Source organism: Capricornis sumatraensis, chromosome 9, assembly GCF_032405125.1.
Source record: "Capricornis sumatraensis isolate serow.1 chromosome 9, serow.2, whole genome shotgun sequence".
NCBI lineage: Eukaryota > Metazoa > Chordata > Mammalia > Artiodactyla > Bovidae > Capricornis > Capricornis sumatraensis.
In genome coordinates, this window is record NC_091077.1 from 11,394,567 (window position 1) to 11,415,050 (window position 20,484).

The 20,484-nt window shown below is 39.4% G+C and overlaps 1 protein-coding gene across 1 annotated transcript in view; it reads left to right on the forward strand.

The window, feature by feature from the left end:
* The window catches only part of LOC138085650 (adhesion G protein-coupled receptor E2-like), a 50,364-nt gene that overhangs the window by 27,926 nt on the left and 1,954 nt on the right, over positions 1 to 20,484 (forward strand).

Consider the following 20,484-nt stretch of genomic DNA (forward strand, 5'->3'; position numbering starts at 1 on the left):
AAGCTAATCCTGCCTCTTACTTTAAATCTGTTTCAGTGACCAAGGGCAGAATTCTCTGTGGCCTTATCTTTCTTTGTTTTAACTGTTGACTGGCTTTTTCTTGCAAGCTTGCTTATTTCTGAGTAGTATTTTTTCTGCTCTCTGTTGAGTCTGGAAGTAGCCTTCACACAGTGCTTTTTGTTCAGAGCGCAGAAATGTTTTCCATGCTGCTGAAATGGGCCACATGTTTCCTCCACTTCCCAAGTTTGTTATTTAGTTAGCAACTTATATTAAATTGACTGATAACAAATTAGATGCTTTTGAAGCACAAACTATTCCTACCCAGCACTGCAACTCAAAATATTTTTTTTCAGGTTTATGACTTTATTAATTTGAACTTTTGCTTTTTCACTGTTTAACTATGTCTAATTTTGGCTCTGTTTATTTTAATAAGATAATTGAAATATTGGACTGTAAACCCTTTTCATTGCTGGTTCTTTTTTTAAGATTTAAGAGTATACTCCTACAGGCCCCCACCTCCACCCCCTGCCACTGTTTTATGCCATTCTACATACCACAAACTGAAATGATTTGTCTGCTATGGCTTATCATTTATCAGTAGTTCTTTTGTCAGCTGCTTAAAAATTTTTTTGTGAATTATTTTCAGTGTAAAATTTACAGGAGCCTCGTCCTCCAGTTATAGTATTGTAGAACGTGGCCCTTCCTCCAATTGTGGCATTATTAGAGATGCTGATCATTTCCCTCATAAAGGCTCTCAGAATGGTAACCACTTCAGTTAAAGTATAGTACGTTCAAGATTTTTTTTTTACGTCATGTATTAGAAGTATATCCTGTGCTTTTATGATTCTATGCAGTTTCTGAAAATATGCATAGACGCTGTCTCTTATCTAATATATTGTTTTAATTGATTACATAGATTGAGAAGGTAAACAAAAAGCTATAAATATAAAATGCCTTTTTTATTTTGAATGGTTTCAGAGTTGAACTCTAGTATAATCTGCTGCTGACTTTTCTTAAACCATGACAAGTAAAGATATCCGTATGTGTGTATTAACTGGTAAACTATTTGTCACTCTTACTGCACAGACTTATTTGCAATATTAACTGATTTTGCTTTTTTTTTTTAACAAAACTGGTACTGTCTGTGCCCTCACAGGAAATTGTCAACAGTTTTTAAGAACTAAACTATTCAGGCTTAATCAAATAATCCATGAGGGGGTGGGGATGGTGGGGTTCTTTTTGAATCAAAATGTTATTCAATTATTAACTAAGTTACTTACTTTTGATTTCAAAAGCAGCTGTGTTTCTGATGAATACTGAACAAATGTGTGTAATTTTCTGTGCCAGACTTTTGACTTTGTTTTCAAGCGCTGTAACGTGGTAGAAACAATAATATATTAGGGTTTCTATTTAACCCTTTCAGGAATGAACTGTATTTCCTTTTATTAATTTTTGCCTGTGTTGTGATAAATATTTGCCAGCATTCAGTACTGTGTTGGTCCAGATATAGGTTTATATGCTCATTTTTAGCTTATTTCTTGTACCTTGCATCATGCTTTATGCATTCAGTCCTTAAGGGGTTTATTTTACAAACTGTGCACCTGTAAGGTTTATTAGCAATAAGATAGAAAATTGAGCAAGTTTATACCATAATTTTGTAGAAAAAAGAATCTGCTCAGTTCTATATTTCATCCATGAGAAACCTGCAATATGAGCAGTTTCAAGAAATAAAAAGGAAATGTAAAAACTAATAATAATAAAAATTTAGCTATCCTAATGAGAATGGAGTCAAATTTCACTGTGGTTTCCATTTGTGATTTCTCCAATGTCTACTGATGTTGAGCATCTTTTCACCTGCTTATTGGCCATTTGCATGTTTTCTTTAAAGAAAAACATATTCAAATATTTTACCTTTTTTGGAAACTTTTATTTTATTAATATTGGCATTGAAAATACCAGGTAATGCCTTTACAGAAAAAAAAAATGGCATTGGATTATCGTAAAGTTGTGACATGAATCCAGCTCTCAAGGAAGAAATGTCTATCGGGTCAAATGAAACTGCAAAGCAGAACAAAGCAGGATGTTATTGCAGTCAACAGGCAAAAAGTTAGTAACTTCTAGAATCCACTCCTTGGGCTCCTTAGAACTATGTACATATTTCGACACATATTTGAAGAAGATATCCACATATCCATCATCAACAGCGATATAGATTTTGTTTCTACCTTATGGGATGCAGTCATCCATCTTAAGTGAAAATGATTTTCACTCTTCTCAGAATAAAAAGTCACATCCTCCCAAAGGGTATCATATTAATTACTGGCCTATATCAAGTATTTCATAATTTCTTGGTTTATTTTTAAACTGAAATATAGTTGATTTACAATGTCGTGTTAGTTTCCTCTGTACAACAGACTGATTCAGTTATATATGAACATATGCATATATAGTCTTTTTAATTTCTTCTTTGAAATTAAATATTGAATTAAATATTCAGTCTAGATATTGAAATTGAAATATTCTTTTCAATTATACATTTTTTAAAAGTGGAGGATAATTGCTTTACAATGTTTTGTTGGTTTATGCCATACAACAGGGTGAATCAGCCATAATTACATACATATATACCGCGCCCCCTTGAGTCTCTCTCCCCACCCCCATCCCACCCCTCCAGGTCATCACAGAGCACCAGGCTGGGCTCCCTGTGTTATACAACTTCTTATCAGCCATTTGTTGTACACATGGTGGTGTATATATGTCAATGTTATTTTCTCAGTTCGTTCTACTTTGCTCTTGCCTCACTGTATCCACAATTCCATTCTCCACGTCTGCATCTCCATTCTTTCCCTGCAAATCGCTCCATCAGTACTATTTTTCTAGATTCCATATAACCGCATTTCTATATGACATCGGTTTTCTCTTTTTGACTTACTTCACTCTGGGTAACAGTCTCTAGGTTCATCCACCTCCTGACAACTAATTCAAATTCGTTCTTTTTACATCTGAGTAAGATTCCATTGTATATATATACCATAACTTCTTTTATCTATTCATCTGTCAGTGGATATCTAGGTTGTTTCCATGTCTTGGCTATTGTAAATAGCACTGCAGTAAACACTAGGGTACATGTGTTTTTTTAATTATGGTTTTCTCAGGGTAATTGCACAGTAGTGAGATTGCTCGGTCATATGTTTTTTTTTAACTCTAGATTTTTAAGGAATCTCCATACCATTCTCCATAGTGTCTGTATCAATTGACGTTCTCATTAACAGTGCAAGAACGTTCCCTTTTCCCAACACCCTCTCCAGCATTTGTTGTTTGTAGATTTTTTTGATGATGGCTATGAATTTAACTCAGATGATCATTATATCTATTACTGCGGGCAGGAATCCTTTAGAAGAAATGGAGTAGCCATCATGGTCAACAAAAGAGTCCGAAATGCAGTACTTGGATGCAATCTCAAAAACGACAGAATGATCTCTGTTTGTTTCTAAGGCAAACCATTCAATATCACAGGAATCCAAGCCTATGCCCCAACCAGTAATGCTGAAGAAGTTGAAGTTGAACGGTTCTATGAAGACCTATGAGATCTTTTAGAACTAACACCCAAAAAAGATGTCATTTTCATTATAGGGGGCTGGAATGCAAAAGTAGGAAGTCAAGAAACACCTGGGGTAACAGGCAAATTTGTCCTTGGAATACTGAATGAAGCAGGGCAAAAGCTAATAGAGTTTTGCCAAGACAACGCAGTGCTCATAGCAAACACCCTCTTCCAACAACACAAGAGAAGACTCCACATATGGACATCACCAGATGGTCAACATCGAAATCAGATTGATTATATTCTTTGCAGCCAAAGATAGAGACACTCTATACAGTCAGCAAAACAAGACCAGGAGCTGACTGTGGCTCAGATCATAAACTCCTTATTGCCAAATTCAGACTGAAAATGAAGAAAGTAGGGAAAACCACTAGACCTTTGAGGTATGACCTAAATCAAATCCCTTATGATTATACAGTGGAAGTGAGAAATAGATTTAAGGGACTAGATCTGATAGAGTGCCTGATGAACTATGGATGGAGGTTCGTGACATTGTACGGGAGACGGGGATCAAGACCATTCCCATGGAAAAGAAATGCAAAAAAGCAAAATGGCTATCTGAGGAGGCCTTACAAACAGCTGTGAAAAGAAGTGAGGCGAAAAGCAAGGAGAAAACGAAAGATATAAGCATCTGAATGCAGAATTACAAAGAACAGCAAGGAGAGATAAGAAAGCCTTCCTCAGCAATCAATGCAAAGAAAGAGAGGAACACAACAGAATGGGAAAGACTAGAGATCTCTTCAAGAAAATTAGAGATACCAAGGGAATACTTCATGCAAAGACGGGAACAATAAAGGACAGAAATGGTCGGGACCTAACAGAAGCAGAAGATATTAAGAAGAGGTGGCAAGAATACACAGAAGAACTGTACAAAAAAGATCTTCATGACCCAGATAATCACGATGGTGTGATCACTCATCTAGAGCCAGACATCTTGAAATGTGAAGTCAAGTGGGCCTTACAAAGCATCACTACAAACAAACTAGTGGAGGTGATGGAATTCCAGTAGAGCTATTTCAAATCCTGAAAGATGATGCTGTGAAAGTGCTGCACTCAATATGCCAGCAAGTTAGGAAAACTCAGCAGTGGCCACAGGACTGGAAAAGGTCAGTTTTCATTCCAATCCCTAAGAAAGGCAATGCCAAAGAATGCTCAAACTACCACACAATTGCACTCATTTCACACACTAGTACAGTAATGCTCAAAATTCTCCAAACCAGGCTTCAGCAATATATCAATCATGAATGTCCAGATGTTCAAGCTGGCTTTGGAAAAGGCAGAAGAACCAGAGATCAAGTTGCCAACATCAGATGAATCATCGAAAAAGCAAGAGAGTTCCAGAAAAACATCTACTTCTGCTTTATTGACTATGCCAAAGCCTTTGACTGTGTCGATCACAAGAAACTGTGGAAAATTCTGAAAGAGATGGGAATACCAGACCACCTGACCTGCCTCTTGAGAAACCTGTATGCAGGTCAGGAAGCAACAGTTAGGACGGGACATGGAACAACAGACTGGTTCCAAATAGGAAAAGGAGTACATCAAGGCTGTATATTGTCACCCTGCTTATTTAACTTCTATGCAGAGTACATCATGAGAAACGCTGGGCTGGAGGAAGTACAAGCTGGAATCCAGATTGCCAGGAGAAATATCAATCACCTCAGATATGCAGATGACACCACCCTTATGGCAGAAAGTGAAGAGGAACTAAGAAGCCTCTTGATGAAAGTGAAAAAGGAGAGTGAAAAAGTTGGCTTAAAGCTCAACATTCAGAAAACGAAGATCATGGCATCCGGACCCATCACTTCACGGGAAATAGATGAGGAAACAGGGGAAACAGTGTCAGACTTAATTGGAGGGGAGGGGGACTCCAAAGTCACTGCAGATGATGATTGCAGCCATGAAATTAAAAGACACTTACTCCGTGGAAGGAAAGTTATGACCAACCTAGATAGCATATTCAAAACAGAGACATTACTTTGCCAACAAAAGTCTGTCTAGTCAAGGCTATGGTTTTTCCAGTGGTCATGTATGGATGTGAGAGTTGGACTGTGAAGAAAGCTGAACACAAAAGAATTTATTCTTTTGAGCTGCGGTGTTGGAGAAGACTCTTGAGAGTCCCTTGGACTGCAAGGAGATCCAACCAGTCCATTCTAAAGATCAGTCCTGGGTGTTCTTTGGAAGGATTGATGCTAAGGCTGAAACTCCAATACTTTGGCCACCTCATGTGAAGAGTTGACTCCTTGGAAAAGACTCTGATGCTGGGAGAGATTGGGGGCAGGAGGAGAAGGGGACGACAGAGGATGAGATGGCTGGATGACATCACTGACTCGATGGACATGAGTTTGAGTGAACTTCAGGAGTTGGTGATGGACAGGGAGGCCTGGTGTGCTGCGATTCATGGGGTCACAAAGAATCAGACATGACTGAGCAACTGAACTGAACTCAACTGAACTGAATTCTGACCTGTGTGAGTTGATACTTCACTGTAGTTTTGATTTGCATTCCTCTAATAATGAGTGATGTTGAGCATCTTTTCATGTGTTTATCAGCCATCTGCTTTATTCAATAGGATATTGAACAGAGTTCTGTGTGCTACGCAACAGGGCCTTGTTGTTTATCCATTCCACATGTAATCACTTACATCTGCTAACCTGGACCTCCCATTGCATCCCTCCCCCAACTCCCCCCCCCCCCCCCCGCGCCTTGGCAACCACAAGTCTGGCCACTACGTCCACGAGTCTGTATCCGTTTCATAGATAGGTTCATTTGCGTCATATTTTAGATTCCATAGATAAGTGATGTCATATGGTATTTATCTTTCTCTGTCTGACTGACTTCTCCAGTGTGATCATTGCTAGTTGCAGCCATGTTGCTGCAAATGGCACAGCTTCATTATATTTGTGGCAGAATAGTATTCCACTGTGTATACGTACCACATCCTCTTTATCTGTGCCTCTCAGAGACAGTTCTTTTTTTTTTTTCCCTCTGTATGTAGCATATTTTCCTGTTTCTTTGTATGTTGCTTAGAAGTAAGTCTCAGTCATGTCCATCTCTTTGCAACCCCACAGACTATAGAATCCATGGAATTCTCCAGGCCAGAATACTGGGGTGGGTAGCAGTTCACTTCTCCAGGGGATCTCCCCAACCCAAGTATCGAACCTAGGTCTGCTGCATTGCAGGCAGATTCTTTACCAGCTGAGCCAACAGGGATATTATAGTTATTGTTTAAAACTAGATGTTTTAGATAATACATTGTAACACTCCAGCTATCCGATCCCTCTGCCTTCCAAAGTTTCCTGTTTTTAGTTTGCTGCTGTTTGTTTAATAGTTTAATGACATTCCTAGACTACTTCTGTGTATTGATCATTGCCTGCAGTGTGTGGCCTTTGAGTTCTAGTTTAGGTTCTTATTTTTATTTTTTTAGGTCTAGGTACCTAGGAGCTCATATCTGGTTCAGTATAATCTAGTGGCCGAACAGTGTTTGGCCATAAGATTTCCTTAAATGCCTTGCCTATATGTTTCACACACTTCCACAAAGGCATCTGAGTGAAAGGCCACACCTTCAGACTTCAGGAAGATTACTTAACAGTCTGGGCTTTCACTTCCTGACTGCACAAGCCTCAAGATCAGCCAGAGATGAGAGACTGTTGTCTTCTTTCTCAGGTCTTCACTGAGAATGGGCATATCCTTGTGCATCCAAGGATTTCTGAGAATATTTCAGAGCTTTTCAAAATTCCCCATGTCCCTGATTTTCTCCAGTACTTCCTTTAAATTCACAATCTAGTTGACTGCACCTGAGATCATATCTTTGGGAAACTGGAGATGTGACAGTAATTTGTATTATTTTGGTAATGTCCTAAAGGTGGGCTTTTGTTATGTCCCTCACTAAGATGAGCTGTCACTCAAATCAAAAAACCACCAAATTTGGAGACTAAAGAGTTCTCAGGGAGCCAAAATTGAAAAAAATAAATGTACCCCAATGTTCGTTGCAGCACTATTTACAATAGCTAGAACACGGAAGCGATCTAGATGTCCATTGGCAGATGAATGGATAAAGAAGCTGTGGTACATATACGCAGTGGAATATTACTCAGTCATGATAAGGAATGTATGTGAGTCAGTGCTAGTGAGGTGGATGAACCTAGAACCTAGTATACAGAGTGAAGTAAGTCAGAAAGAGAAAACAAAAATCATATATTAACACATATACATGGAATCTAGAAAGGTGGTACCGATGAACCTATTTTCAGGGCACCAATGGCTTCCCAGAATCAGCCTCCCAATAAAGGAGACACGGGTTCAATCCCTGAGTCAGGAAGATCCCCCGGAGAAGGAAACTGCAACCCTCTCCAGTATTCTAGCCTTCTAAATCGCATGGACAGAGGAGCCTGGTGGGCTACAGTCCAGGGCATCACAAACAGTCAGGCATGACTGAGTGACTAAACAGCAGTGGGGACACAGATACAGAAAAGAGACTTATGGATGGTGTTGGGAGGAAGGAGGTGAGGGTGGGATGTATGGAGGGTGCAACATGGAAACTTATACATTACCATATGTAAAATAGATACTCAGTGGGAATTGGCTGTGTGGCTCAGGGATCTCAAATTAGGGATCTGTAACAACCTAGAGAGGTGGGATGGGATGGGAGAGAGGTGCAAGAGGGAAAGGTCATAGGTATACCTATGGCTGTGTCAACTACAAATCGGCACTTACCAAGAGCATTGCTAATGACTGAGCAACAAAGGCATTTGCCATCTGCCTCTAGGGAGATGGAACCCCATGCTGCTCTAGTGTTGACCTGCAACAGTCCCTGAGGGAGTTTAGGGTGGAGTGAGGCACTCTGTGCTCCAGGGAATCTGGTGAGACAGGTCTTTAGATAGTTGGATGCTTTTAGGAACAGATTTTATGATCTCAATCCTTGCATCTCCTCATTTAGTGCTTCTCATCTAGAGAAGCTCTAAATCCCTTCATGGTGACATCCTCATAACTAACAAAAGCCTTTTGTAAAATGAGTGCTTCATGGCATTAAACTCCCCCTTCACCAAAACCTTATATATTGACTTTCCCCCACTGATGCTTTGGAGAAGTCTCTCAGAGCTGTCTGAGATGCTGCCCCTCCCCCCAGGCTGGAGCCCTCATTTTGCCCCAAATGAAACTAAACTCGCAACTCTCAAGTTAAACATCTTTTTTTGTTGTTGACAGCTGATTCATGTTGATATATGACAAAAACTAACACAATAGTGTAAAGCAATTATCCGTCAATTAAAAATAAACTTAGTTATTTAAAAAAGAGTTCCCAGGGAGCTAAAGGGTCAGAGAAAGATATTGACTGTGCTCTGGGTATAATGATGATGCTTTTAATGAAGTTCCAAAAACAGTCCCACATCTTTACTGCCTGCAATGCTCTTAGCTTTTGGCTGCTGCATCACTTAGCTGGGGAGAGATGGAATGGAAATAGTTCAAAGGGAAACATTACAGACTTTTTTCCCCCATCTTATTGAGGTTTCACAGTTTCTCTTGGATCAACGATTTTCAGTTTGTTCTGTGGCCTTGGATAAATGCCAGAGTTTTGAAATGGTTGGTTTCAGTTGTTTTGCTTGTATTTTGGTTTTTTTAGGAGGAGTTCAAGTTTACCAAGGTTGTCAATCTCCTGATCAGGAAGTCATTTGCCCAGAATGTGCATGCTTAATCATACCATACTGCTAAAGATGATGTTTATCTGTGTCAACTGAGCTCTCTCCAGGAATCCTTGAACACTTCAGATTTTTCATGCTTAATGCAATGAAGTGTACTTCATTCTTCTCAGCGGCTGCTATATTTTCCTGAAATGTCCCACCATGCTCTCTGCTGTTCTAGAATGTCTCACTCTCTAGTTTACTGTAATGTAAGACCAAGAGTGATTTCTATCTGTAAAACTTTGAACAATAGACTTAAGTTCTCTATGCTTCAGTTTCTAATCAGTTACTCGATAAGACAACTTCTGCTTTTCACTGTTGTTAAAATTAAATTGAATAACTCAACAGGAAAAGACAAATAACTCAATTTAACAATGGACACAGCCTTTGGGAGTTGGGAGAGGACAAAGTCTTAACACCTCATAAGAACCTCCCCTGCCAAGCCATGACTCTCCACCCACATTCCCCACACAAACTATCCCAGGATGGGTTCACTCTCCAGGCTCATAGTGGGAACAGCCTCTCTCACCAGACTTGACAGTGCTGGAATCTGAGACAAATTAACCCATCAGTCTCTGCGGACATGCTCATTTTCTTTAATTTATTTATTTTAAATGAAACAAACATTAATATTTTAATGATAAAAGGTACAATTCACAAAGACAGTATATATCATAAACCATTAAATACCTTATCAACAAAGAAACAAAGACATATAAAGCAAAAATAAAAAGAAATATAAAGAAAAAATATATAATTATAGTAAGACATTAATATTTCTCAGAATATTTTATCAACTGCATAAAAAACAATAGGGGCATCTTGAATGATGTCTTAATAATTTAAATAGTTCAGTTCAGTTCAGTCGCTCAGTCATATCCAACTCTTTGCAACCCCATGAACCGCAGCATGCCAGGCCTCCCTGTCCATCCCCAACTCCCGGAGTTCACTCAAACCCATGTCCGTCAAGTCGATGATGCAATCCAACCATCTCATCCTCTATCGTCCTCTTCTCCTCCTGCCCTCAATCTTTCCCAGCATCAGGGTCTTTTCCAATGAGTCAGCTCTTCACATCAGGTGGCCAAAGTGTTGGAGTTTCAGCTTCAACATCAGTCCTTCCAATGAACACCCAGGACTGATCTCCTTTAGTATGGACTGGTTCGATCTCCTGGCAGTCCAAGGGAATCTCAAGAGTCCTCTCCAACATCACAGTTCAAAAGCATCAATTCTTCGGTGCTCAGCTTTCTTTATAGTCAAATCTCACATCCATACATGACCACTGAAAAAACCATAGCCTTGACTAGATGGACATTTGTTGGCAAAGTAATGTCTCTGCTTTTCTATATCCTGTCTAGGTTGAGTCATAACTTTCCTTCCAAAGAGTAAGCTTCTTTTAATTCCATGGCTGCAATCATCATCTGCAGTGATTCTGGAGCCCAAATAATAAAGTCAGCCACTGTTTCCACTGTTTTCCCATCTATCTGCCATGAAGTGATGGGACCGGATGCCATGATCTTAGTTTTCTCAATGTTGAGCTTGAAGCCAACTTTTTCACTCTCCTCTTTCACTTTCATCAAAAGGCTCTTTAGTTTCTCTTCAATTTCTGCCATAAGGGTGGTGTTATCTGCATACCTGAGGTTATTGACATTTCTCCCAGCAATCTTGATTCCAGCTTGTGTTTCGTCCAGCCCAGTGTTTCTCATGATGTACTCTGCATATAAGTTAAATAAGCAGAGTGACAATATACAGCCTTGACGTACTCCTTTTCCTATTTGGAACCAGACTGTTGTTCCATGTCCCATTCTAACTATTGCTTCCTGACCTGCATACAGATTTCTCAAGAGACAGGTCAGGTGGTCTGGTATTCCCATCTCTTGCAGAATTTTCCACAGTTTCCTGTGATCCACATAGTCGCACAGAGTTGGACACGACTGAAGTGACTTAACAGCAGCAGCACAAGCAAAACTTTTGTACTACACTTGATAAAGCCTTGAGAAGAATGTCAAAAAAAGAAGAGATGAAGAAATTGGAAAAGATAAACTTAATGAAATGGGAGCCTTGAATATCAAATAGAAAAAGTGAAACAAACTAGATGAAAGTAAAAGGTCCAGATGTTTTTAAATGTGGCTGCTCATTAGAAACATATCTGGAGCTCTGGCAAAAAAAAAGAAATGCAATACCTGGACACCTGTATCTTCCAAATATTCCAAGATAATTCTGATATATATATGGACTTTAAAAAGTGATTACAGATTTTTCTAATAAATGCTAGTTTTGGTGATATAGAATTCTATAATGTTTCTGCTGGCCAATCATGATACAATAATACTAAGTGAGTAATAGTTCCGTTCAGTTCAGTCACTCAGTCATGACTGACTCTGCGATCCATGGACTGCACAACTTCAGCCTTCCTGTCCATCCTCAACTCCTGGAGCTTGCTCAAATTCATGTCCACTGAGTCAGTGATGCCATTCAACTGTCTCATCCTCTGTCTTCCCCTTCTCTTCCTGTCTTCAATCTTTCCCAGCATCAGGGTCTTTGAGTCAGTTCTTCGCATCAGTCTTCAGCATCAGTCCTTCCAATGAATATTCAGGACTGATTTCCTTTAGGATGGACTGGTTGGATCTCCTTGCTGTCCAAGGGACTCTCAAGAGTCTTCTCCAAAACCACTATACAAAAGCATCAGTTCTTTGATGCTCAGCTTTCTTTATGGTCCAACACTCACATCTACATGACTACTGGAAAAAGCATAGGTTTGACTACAGGGACCATTGTTGGCAAAGTAATGTCTCTGCTTTTTAATATGCTGTCTAGGTTGATCATAGCTTTTCTTCCAAGGAGCAAGTGTCTTTTAATTGCATGGGTGCAGTCACATTTGGCAGTGATTTTTGAACCCTAGAAAATAAAGTCTGTCACTGTATCCATTGTTTTCCCACCTATTTGCAATGAAGTGCTGGGACCAGTGGAGAAGGCAATGGCAACCCACTCCAGTACTCTTGCCTGGTAAATCCCATGGATGGAGGAGCCTGGTAGGCTACCGTCCATGGGGTCGCTAGGAGTCAGACAGGACTGAGCAACTTCACTTTCACTTTTCACTTTCATGCACTGGAGAAGGAAATGGCAACCCACTCCAGTGTTCTTGCCTGGAGAATCCCAGCGATGGGGGAGCCTGGTGGGCTGCCATCTATGGGGTTGCACAGAGTAGGACATCACTGAAGCAATTTAGCAGCAGCAGCAGCAGCTGGGACCAGATGCCATGATCTTAGTTTTTGAATGTAGAGTTTTAAGTCAGCTTTTCTCTCTCCTCTTTCACTTTCATCAAGAGGCTCTTTAGCTCCCCTTGGCCTTCTGCCCTAAGGGTGGTGTCACCTGCATATCTGAGGTTATTGATAATTTTCCCTGCAGTCTTGAATCCAGCTTGCGCTTCATCCTGTCAGGCATTTCACTAGATGTATTCTGCATATAAGTTAAATAAACAAGGTGACAATGTTCAGCCTTAAAATACTCCTTTCCCAACTTGGAACCAGTCAGTTGTACCATGTCTGGTTCTAACTGATGCTTCTTGACCTGCATACAGATGTTTTCAGGAAGCACGTATGGTGGTCAGATAATCCCCTTTCTTTAAGAATTTTCCACAGTTTGTGTTGATCCACACAAAGGCTTTAGCGTAGTTAATGAAACAGAAGTAGATGTTTCTCTGGAATTCTCTTGCTTTTTTCTATGATCCAACATGTGTTGGCAATTTAATAGTTACAGAATCACAGAATAGAGGCTCATCCGTTTTCACTATTGATAGCCAGACAAAAAATAAAAGATGGTTACAATTGCAAACCATAATGGGAACATGATTAATCTAACAATATTAAATAATTACATACAACTCGGGGGGTCAAGCAGATTGATTTGGTAAGTGGAAAGATATACCTGGACATGTTTTCATCTGCTCAGCCAGTCTATGTCTTTTGGTTGGAGCGCTTAATCCATTTACATTTAAGATAATTATCGATATATATGATCCTATTACCATTTTTGTAATTGTTTTGGGTGCATTTTCTCTAGGTAGGGCTTTTCCTTTTCTGTTTCCTGCCTAGAGAAGTTCCTTTACCATTTGTTGTATAGCTGGTTTGGTAGTGCTGAATTCTCTTAACTTTGGTTGTCTGGAAAGCATTTGAGTTCATCAAATCTGAAGGAGAGTCTTGCTGGGTAGAGTATTCTTGATTATAGATTCTTCTCTTTCATCACTCTAAATACATCATACCATTTCCTTCTGGCTTGTAGCGTTTCTGTTGAGAAATCAGCTGATAGCCTGATGAGAGTTCCCTTGTATGTTATTTCCTATTTTTCCCTGTTGCTTTTAATATTTTATCTCTGTCTTTAATTTTTGCCAATTTGATTACTACGTGTCTCAGTGTGTTCCTCCTTGGGTTTGTCCTGCCTGGGACTCAATGTGCTCCTTAGACTTGGTTGACTATTTTCTTTCCCACGTTAGGGAAGTTTTCAGCTATTATCTCTTCAAATATTTTCTCAGGTCGTTTATCTCTCTCTTCTCCTTCTGTGACCCCTATAATGTGAATGTTCATGCCTTTAATGTCCCAGAGGCCTCTTAGGCTGCCTGCATTTCTGTTCATGCTTTCTTCTGTATTCTGTTCTATGGCAGTGATTTCTACCATTCTGTCCTCCAGTCATTTATCCATGCTTCTGCCTCAGTTATTCTGTTATGGATTCCTTCTAGAGTATTAGTCATCTCTGCTTCTTTGTTGTTTAGTTCTTGTAGGTCTTTGGTAAACATTTCTTGTATCTTCTCAATCTTTGCCTCCATACTTTTCCCGAGATCCTGAACCATATTCATTATCATTATTCTGAACACTTTTTGTGGACTGTTGCCTACATCCACATCATTTAGCTGTTTTTCTGGGGTTTTATCATGTCCCTTCATCTGGGATGTAACTTTTAGCTTTTTTTATGCTGATTAACTTTCTGTGGTGTGGTTTTGTTTTGGTTGCTGTGGGACTGTGGTTCTTCTTGCTGCTTCTGTCTGTCCTCTGATGGAGGAGGCTAAAAGGCTTGGGTAAGCTTGGTAGGGACTGGTGGTGGGAAAACCTGGGTCATGATTTGGTGGGCAGGGCCTTACTCAATAAATCCAATTATCTGCTGATGGATGGGGTTGCACTTCCTCTCTGGTAGTGTTTTGGCTGAGGTCTATGGGCTCTGTGGTCAGGTTAATTTCTCCAAGTGGGTTTACACCAAAGGAGACATTTCCAGACAGCTGCCGCCAGTCCCCTCTGTCCCTGTGATGAGCCCCTGCTGACCCACACCTCCACAGGATACCCTCCAACACTAGCAGGTAGTTTTGGTTCAGTTTCCTGTGGAGTCATTGTTCTTTTCCTTTGAGTCTTGGTGCATGCAAGGTTTTGTTTGTGCCCTCCAAGAGTAGAGTCTCCATTTCCCCCAGTTCTGTGGAAGTCTTGTAATCAAATCCCACTAGCCTTCCCAGTCAGAGAGATTCCCTGAGGATTCCCAGTTCCTTTGTTGGGCCCCCAGGCTAGAAGCCTGACATGCGGTTTCAAACCTTCACAATGGCGGGTGATCTTGTTTTGTATTATTGTTCTCCAGTTTGTGGGTTACCCACCAGGTTGGTATAGGATTTGATTTTATCATGATTGTGCCCCTCCTACCATCTCCTGCCATTTCTTCTTTGTCTTTGGGCATGGAGTATCTTTCTTTGGCAGGTTCCAGCATCTTCCTGTCTGTGGTTGTTCAACAGCTAGTTGTGATTTTGGTGCTTTCACAGGAGGAGATGAGCAGAATCCTTCTACTCCTCCATCTTGAACCAGAAGCCCTGGACATGCTCGCTTCAACTTGTAGGTCTTTTCTTGGTTGTGACTCAGAAAGGCCAAGTCGTCTTTTGGTTTGACTCCAGGTCTGTATCTTCAATTTTTCTGCCTGGTTGCTAGTTATGACCCTCTCCTCAATCTGGTTAAGTATTCATGTCAAGTATTGTTCTTCTGAAAACAGAATTTCTGTCTCTAATACCAAGTTCAACAGTGATTCCTTGCCTGCTTGCTTAGTCACTAAGATGTATCCAACTCTTTGCAACCCCATGGACTGTAGCCTTCCAGGCTCCTCTGTCCATGGATTTCCCAGGCAAGAATACTGGAATGGGTTGGCATACCCAGGGAATCTGCCTGACCCTGGGTCAAACCTGAGTCGCTTGCATCTCCTGCATTGGAAACCAGATTCTTTACCACTCGCCACCATTCCCCAAAAAAGGACACTAATTTTGAATAAAGATTTCTCCAAAGATAAGTAAATGACAATAAGTGCATGAAAAGATGTTCAACATCATTAGTCATTAGGAAACTACAAATCAAAACTCAGAAAAGGACACATCACTTCTTACTCATTCACTTAAATAATTAAAGGAACTAAAGACTGAAAAGACAGCCTTCTGAATGGGAGAAAATAATAGCAAATGAAACAACTGACAAACAACTAATCTCAAAAATGTACAAGCAACTTATGCAGCTCAATTCCAGAAAAATAAACGACCCAGTCAAAAAATGGGCCAAAGAACTAAAAAGATATTTCTCCAAAGAAGACATATGGATGGCTAACAAACACATGAAAAGATGCTCAACATCACTCATTATTAGAGAAATGCAAATCAAAACCACAATGAGATTTCACACCACTCAGAATGTCTGCAATCCAAAAATCTGCAAGCAATAAATGCTGGAGAGGGTGTGGAGAAAAGGGAACCCTCCTACACTGTTGGTAGGAATGCAAACCAGTACAACCACTATGGAAAACAGTGTGGAGATTCCTTAAAAACTGGAAATAGAACTGCAATATGACCCAGCAATCCCACTGCTGGGCATACACACTGAGGAAGCCAGAATTGAAAGAGACACATGTACCCCAATGTTTATCACAGCACTGTTTATAATAGCCAGGACAAGGAAACAACCTAGATGTCCATCAGCAGATGAATGGATAAGAAAGCTTTGGTACATATACACAATGGAATATTACTCAGCCATTAAAAACAATACATTTGAATCAGTTCTGATGAGATGGATGAAACTGGAGCCGATTATACAGAGTGAAGTAAGCCAGAAAGAAAAACACCAATACAGTATACTAACACATATATATGGAATTTAGAAAGATGGCAATGATGACCCTGTATGCAAGACAGCGAAAAAAACACAGATGTGTATAACGGACTTTTGGACTCAGAGGGAGAGGGCGAGGGTGGGATGATTTGGGAGAATGGCATTGAAACATGTATACTATCATGTAAGAATCGAATCACCAGTCTATGTCCAATGCAGGATACAGCATGCTTGGGGCTGGTGCACGGGGATGACCCAGAGGGATGTTGTCGGAGGGAGGTGGGAGGCGGGTTCATGTTTGGGATCACATGTACACCCGTGGTGGATTCATGTCAATGTCTGGCAAAACCAATACAGTACTATAAAGTAAATAAAGTAAAAATAAAAAAATTTTTAAATAAAATAAAATAATGAAAAGTTATGGAAATATTATAACCCTCATACAGTGCTTGTTGAAATGAAATTAGTGCAACCACTTGTAGAAGACAGTTTCTCAAAAGGTTTGATATGTAAGTACCACAGGGCCCAGCAATTCCGCTCTTAGGTATATATCCTAAACATATGAAAATCCACACAAAAAATTACATCAATATTCATTGCAGCATTATTCGGAATACCCAAAGCCTGAGAATGACAGAAATGTCTATCAACTGATGAAGGCATACCAAAATGTAGCATAGCCGCATAATAGAATATTATTCAGCTATGAAGAAAAACTAAAAATGAGTTTTCAGCCATAAAACCATGTTGCAACATGAACAAACCTTGAAAACATTAAGTGAAAGAATCTAGTTGCAGAAGACTACATACTGTATGATTCCATTTATGTGAGTATCCTGAACAGGCAGATCCATAGTGACAGAAAGTTGATTAATGGTACCCTAGGGCTAGGATCAGGGTTGGGATGCATGGAAGTGGGAATGAGGATTTCCTCATGCTAATGTGAATGCAGTTTCTTTTTGAGGAGTTGAAAGTGTTCTGAAGTTAGACTGTGGTGATAGTTGCACAACTCTGTGACTATCCAGAGATCACTGAACTGTACAGTTTTAATGGGTAAATCTCATTGGATGTGAAATCATACCTCAATAAAACCATAATTTTTTTAAAAAAGCAGTGGATGAGTTTTACAGCAGATAAAAAATTAAATTGAATCATCCAAGAAAGGCTCTTAAAACTATGTTAGGTTTAGAGGACTCTCAAAAACTAGCACATTTACAGACTTCCCTGCTTCAACCCTGTTTATCTCAAGAACATCTACTCATTGGTCTTGTTTCTACTAAAACTTGATTTCTTCGGAAATCTTCTTTAACCATTCTATTTCCTTAGACCCAAAACTGAGCATTACATTCAAAGATACATTGTCATAACCTCCCTTTTTTATCATTAAATTGTGTATCTCCTGCCAATATGGGATTTACATGTATAGTCTCTTCACCACTGTATTGTCAGAGACAATCACAGAACCTGTCAAAAAAGAGACACTCAATACTTTTAGAGTAATGAGTGAATTATATAATTATTATAGATCCCTAATGATAAATGCATTTTTTAAATTTTTTAAGGGAGTCACTTTTTAAATATCTGTTTTTAATTGGAGGATAATTGCCTTGCAGTGTCCTGTTTGTTCTGCCGTACAACAATGTGAATCATTCGTAAATATGCATATATTTCCCCCTCTTGATACTCCTTCCCGCCCACCACCATCCCACGCCTCTAGGTTGTCACAGGGCATTGGGTTGAGCTCCCTGTGTTATGCAACAACTTCCCACTATTTTACACATGGTAATGTATACGTTTCAATGCTGCCCTCTCAATTCACCCCACATTCACCCCTCATTGTGTCTGCAAGTCTGTCCTCTATGCCTGTATCTCTATTTCTGATCTACAAATAAATTCACCAGTACCATTTTTCTAAATTCCATATATATGCACTAATATGCAATGCAAATTCATTTTAAAATTAATTTTCATTGGAATGTAGTTGATTTCCAATATTGTGTTAGTTTTTGCTGTACAGCAAAGTGAATCAATTACCATATACATATATTCAGCCCCTTTTCAGATTCTTTTAGCATATAGGTCATTACAAAGTATTGAGAACAGTACCCTGAGCTCTATAGTAGGTCCTTATTACTTATCTGTTTTAAATATAGTAGCAGAAGCTTTTAATTTTAATTAGATCCCATTTGTTTATTTTTGCTTTTATTTCCAGAATTCTGGGAGGTGGATCATAGAGGATCCTGCTGTGATTTATGTCTGAGAGTGTTTTGTCTATGTTCTCCTTTAGGAGTTTTATAGTTTCTGGTCTTACATTTAGATCTTTAATCCATTATGAGTTTATTTTTGTGTGCGGTGTTAGAAAGTGATCTAGTTTCATTGTTTTACAAGTGGTTGACCAGTTTTCCCAGCACCACTTATTAAAGAGATTGTCTTTACTCCATTGTATATTCTTGCCTCCTTTGTCAAAGATAAGGTGTCCATATGTGTGTGGATTTATCTCTGGGCTTTCTATTTTGTTCCATTGATCTATATGTCTGTGTTTGTGCCAGTACCATACTGTCTTGATGACTATGGCTTTGTAGTAGAGCCTGAAGTCAGGCAAGGTGATTCCTCCAGTTCCATTCTTCTTTCTCAAGATTGCTTTGGCTATTTGAGGTTTTTTGTATTTCCATACAAATCTTGAAATTATTTGTTCTAGTTCTGTGACAAATATGGCTGGTAGCTTGATAGGGATTGCATTGAATTTGTAAATTGCTTTGGGTAGTATACTCATTTTCACTATATTGATTCTTCCGATCCATGAATATGGTATATTTCTCCATCTATTAGTGTCCTCTTTGATTTCTTTCATCAGTGTTTTATAGTTTCTGCACAACAAAGGAAAATATAAGCAAGGTGAAAAGACAGCCTTCTGAATGGGAGAAAATAATAGCAAATGAAGCAACTGACAAACAACTAATCTCAAAAATATACAAGCAACTTATGCAGCTCAATTCCAGAAAAATAAACGACCCAATCAAAAAATGGGCCAAAGAACTAAATAGACATTTCTCCAAAGAAGACATACGGATGGCTAACAAACACATGAAAAGATGCTCAACATCTCTCATTATCAGAGAAATGCAAATCAAAACCACAATGAGGTACCACTTCACACCAGTCAGAATGTCTGCGATCCAAAAATCTGCAAGCAATAAATGCTGGAGAGGGTGTGGAGAAAAGGGAACCCTCCTACACTGTTGGTGGGAATGCAAACTAGTACAGCCACTATGGAGAACAGTGTGGAGATTCCTTAATAAATTGCAAACAGAGCTACCTTATGACCCAGCAACCCCTCTGCTGGGCATACACACCAAGGAAACCAGAATTGAAAGAGACACATGTACCCCAATGTTCATCGCAGCACTGTTTATAATAGCCAGGACATGGAAACAACCTAGATGTCCATCATCAGATGAATGGATAAGAAAGCCGTGGTACATATACACAATGGAATATTACTCAGCCATTAAAAAGAATTCTTTTGAATCATTTCTGATGAGATGGATGAAACTAGAGCCGATTATACAGAGTGAAGTAAGCCAGAAAGAAAAACACCAATACAGTATACTAACACATATATATGGAATCTAGAAAGATGGCAATGACGACCCTGTATGCAAGACAGCAAAAAAGACACAGGCATGTATAACGGACTTTTGGACTCTGTGTGAGAGGGAGAGGGTGGGATGATTTGGGAGAATGGCATTGAAACATGTATACTATCATGTAAGAATCAAATCGCCAATCTATGTCTGACGCAGGATACAGCATGCTTGGCGCTGGTGCATGGGGATGACCCAGAGAGATGTTATGGGGAGGGAGGTGGGAGGGGGGTTCATGTTTGGGAACGCATGTAAAAATTAAAGATTTTAAAATTAAAAATATATATATATATAGTAGCATGTATATGTCAATCCCAGTCACCCAATTTATCCCCCCTCCTTTCCCCCTTGGTAACTATAAGCTTGTTTTCTACATCTGCGACTTTATTTCTGTTTTGTAAACAGGCTTATTTATACACTTTTTTTAAGGTACTGCACATAATCAA